The sequence below is a fragment of the Trachymyrmex cornetzi genome, unplaced genomic scaffold (genome assembly GCF_001594075.2).
Source record: "Trachymyrmex cornetzi isolate Tcor2-1 unplaced genomic scaffold, Tcor1.1 scaffold722, whole genome shotgun sequence".
Taxonomy (NCBI): Eukaryota; Metazoa; Arthropoda; class Insecta; order Hymenoptera; family Formicidae; genus Trachymyrmex; species Trachymyrmex cornetzi.
In genome coordinates, this window is record NW_017300051.1 from 24149 (window position 1) to 28308 (window position 4160).

Here is a 4160-nt window from a genome sequence, read left to right on the forward strand (position 1 = left end):
CTTAAGGGTCTCTTTCACGGATTAACTTAATCGGCCGATTAGTCCAATGGAATTGCCTAATCGCATCTATCGTCAAACAAAATGACAAATGAGATTGGTCAATTCCGATGGACTAATCGACCGATTAAGTTAATCGTAGTTGGTGAAAGAGGCCCTAATGTTAACTGGTAACATGTAAATGTAGGCAGTGTAGGCAGTCGGCAAGGCTGCCAACGGCATTAAGAAACATCACCTGAGTGTATCCAGATATTATTTTATCCTTGTTCAACATTCAATAAACAACAGGAATGAAATGACATCAAAATATATCTTGAATTTCCGAATCCGCCCCTACGTTTCGAAGAACGATCGATCTCTTGTTAAATGAATCGATCTATCTTAAAATCGGATACTGGCGAATCGATTAAAAGATCAGATCGAGATCGCACATCCCTAAGTTACGCACAATCCGGGAATAAATATTTCTTATATAATTATATATAAGTATAAAATATAAAAAATATAAACCAATAAATCAATCAATTGGGGGCTCTTGAGATAATTAATTAAAATACACAAAACTAAATAACGGACAATGAGCCTAAAAAAACGCAGAATTCGTGCGGTACTTATATACATATAATTAAAAAATTATCTATTACATGAACGTTTCGGCTATGTTCAAGCCATCCTCAGCATTTTGCAGTTCATAATCCTAACAGGAAGACGATCCAAAATTCAAACCATGGAGTGCAGTAAGTAAAAATATAAATATAAAACTATATAAAATTATCTATAGTTATATAAAAAATTGACATATATTATATATAACGATATGTAATATATAAGACAAGAATTTTGTGTGTAAATTACATTTCAATAATTTCCAAAAACTTTTTGTGATTTCTTTCTAAAAAAATATTATAAGATTGATTAAAATCAAAATATTATTTTATTAAAAAATTGTTGTCATATTATAAACCTTATAATAATAAATCAGTTTTCAATAGCAATATGTTTTGCTATAAGTTACTTTTTTAATAGTATATAATTTTGAACGAGGACTTTCAATTGAGATCAAATCTCCCGGTGTATCCATCAAATCAACGACAAAATTCGGTTTCATACGCTTGGTTGGGTAAATCGTCGATTGATAATCTCGAGGAGAAATTTTTTCTCTCTCATGTCTGTTCTGATATGTGAAGACATTTGACTTGCCTAATAATTCGGTCGTAATCCTTTTTTCATAATCTTCATTATTTCTATCCAAACAAGCATCGAGTAATCTTCCTTCATTTGAGTCTTCTATCTGCAAGATACGCATTGAGTCACAAATAACGTAATATATTTTTAAAAATACCACTTTAACGCAAGTAATATACGTATATTACTTGAGATATAGCTATTTTAATCCACGAGACGCCGTATTCCTCACGTACGACAGCTGCTGGAAGGAATATTTTATTAGTTATCGCCTTAAAAAGCATAGCCCGGTCGAGGTAAGAACCAACACGAAGTTGCCCAAGCGGAATCATGCTCATTTCTAAACATTCTTTAATTTGCTTCAAATAAACTTTAAGTTGCTGGTCGATGCATTTAATTCCCACTTAATCGACACCAAACATCTGACGCGCCACGAATACAGCTAACATCTTTGCACGTGAGAGAACGTATTGGATACTTCGATCTGTATTTCTTTCTGACGCTGTGCTGTGTATTATAAGTTATTTCATATAAGAATTTGTTTGTATATTAAATGGGATATATGAATTACTTTAAATAAGATTTTTAGAAGCTCTACTAACACATCTTTTGGTTCCTTTGTTAAGAGCATACGTTTAAAGAGTTCCACATATTCAGAAAAATATGGATCGCATTGCAATCGACCAAACTTCGATTCGAGCCACGCATTTATGTCTCCTGCAAACAAACACAATTTTTTTAAGTAATATTCTCTTTTATTAACCCTCCTCATTTTTTATATAAAATATAAAATCTTATTACTTTCGAAAGTTATCTCGTTCTATAAAGTGTTCGACGTTGGTAATTGCAAATAATTTACCACATAAATGGGCTTTAAAGGACAAAATTTGATTCGAAAAATATCACCCAACACAGGAGATCTAAACAAAATAGTTATGGAAACATTACAAATGGTAATAAAACGATTTCAGCTAATTTAATTGCACAGAAAGAACGATTCTGCTGAAGTATCTAAAAATTTAGTTAAATACAGATTTAAAAATAATAATATTGAACTATCTAAGTAATTATATTGAACGCTTAAATTGGTTGCTAGAATGTTAAAACTTTTTACAGCATTATCATCATGCTTGAGTATTTTATATAATTTATCTTGATGATCAAATATAATTATTAAGTTGTTACGTTCTAACAGGGGTAACAATGCAAATACCTTCGCGTGTCCAAATTATTGAGTTAAGATGCAGCGGTTTGCGTAATATCCCACCGCTGTCACCAAATTTGTTACAATTATAATACAACGCGAGGTGCAACGAATTTCTAATATTTTTCGCGATTGTAAACTGTTGCTTGAACACCCCACCTATGCCACTAAATTGTTACAATTATCTTGTCATTCCGCCACCGTCGTGGTTATTCAAGAAAATAATATTATGAATTAAATATTCTTGCGTCACGTTTTGGGGTCGCTGCTGAATGCGGAGTGGGGAGCGAGCGAAACGGTCCGGAGCGGCGGCAGGGAGGACACAAGATTGGATGAGTGGCGGAGTGTTTACTAGAGTAGGGGAAGTATGATCAGAATGCGTGCGAGTCTCAGGTCGAGCGGCAAACCATGAGACCGCTAGCGCCGGCGTATTGCATGCTATGAGGGTTCCTTGTTATACAAATCAATTAATATTGACTTAAAGTTTAAATTAATGCTTATTATTTAAGGTTATGAATATGGAGCAATGCAAATTATTTAACTGAATTAAAATGGGTCACTAAATTAGCGTTAGTGGTTTAATAAATGATTAACATTATAACAAATATCGAATCGATTAATTTTCATTTAATTAAAAAATTTATTATGGTACCCAGCAATGCGAGCCGTTTCATCACCTCATACCCTTCGGGAGAAGATGGAGGAGTGGATCGAATGAAAGTAGTATTTGACGCCATATTAAAGTTCGAATTTTTTTAATACGGAACTAGTTGGCACGCTGATTACATTGACGCGGATCCTCGTTTGGCCATTCTATCAAAACAAAAAAGGTACTTCATTGTATTACTAACGCGGTTCGGTTGCTCATATGCGAAAAGAGAATTATTGCAAAAACTGGTAGTAATGGAAGGAAGGATTGAGCAGCTTCCATGAGCGCAGTCAATCCTGAGAAAGGACGGGCTAAGCAGCTCCTACGAGCGCAGTTAGCCTAGGAGGGGACGTTAGACTAAGCAGTTCCTATGAGCGCAGTTAGTCTGAGAAATACGGAAAAGCTGAGCAGCTCCTACGAGCGCAGTCAGCCCGAGTAAGGATAAGGGGGAAGAGTCATCGTAGCTTAAAATGAATTATTCGTACATTCTTCCTTGAAAATGCTATATATTATTATTAGAGATATTCCAGCTGGTCTTTGCCAATTCGGCCGTGATTGACTGAAGTCGATCAGAAAAAATGACGCCGGGCTCGGTTTTTGCCTCGTTTATATTGGGCGTCAATCGGTGGCGCTCGCGAGTCGGGAGAAAGGGGGAGCGCGAATTTCTCAGAATTGGGCGTACGTGACAATTGTGAAAATGGGACTTTTCGCCCCGAAATATTATTCATACCGGACTAAAACTCGGTATGGTTTACGCGAATTTAATTTAAAACTGAGAAATCGAATTATTTCCGCGTTAATTAGTAGAATTTCAAAGTTATTAATAAATCAAGTTTCGGGTCCTTCTCCGCGGTCCGCGCTCCTCTCTCCGTGGTCCGCGTTGCTCCTTCCTTCTCGATTGGTCGGCGCTCGCTAACGCGAATAATTCGCGTTTATTATCAATTTCGAGTAAATTAAAGCGGTCGCGATGGCCAAAAGATAGTAAATAAATAAAAATGCAATGCGAAACTTCAAAATCAATAACATTTTCGGACAGGACGGCTGAAATCCCGCTAATGGCTCCGGCACACCAGCGCGATGTTCGTCGCGCGCGACACGCGATATCCAATAAGTGTACAGCTTTAC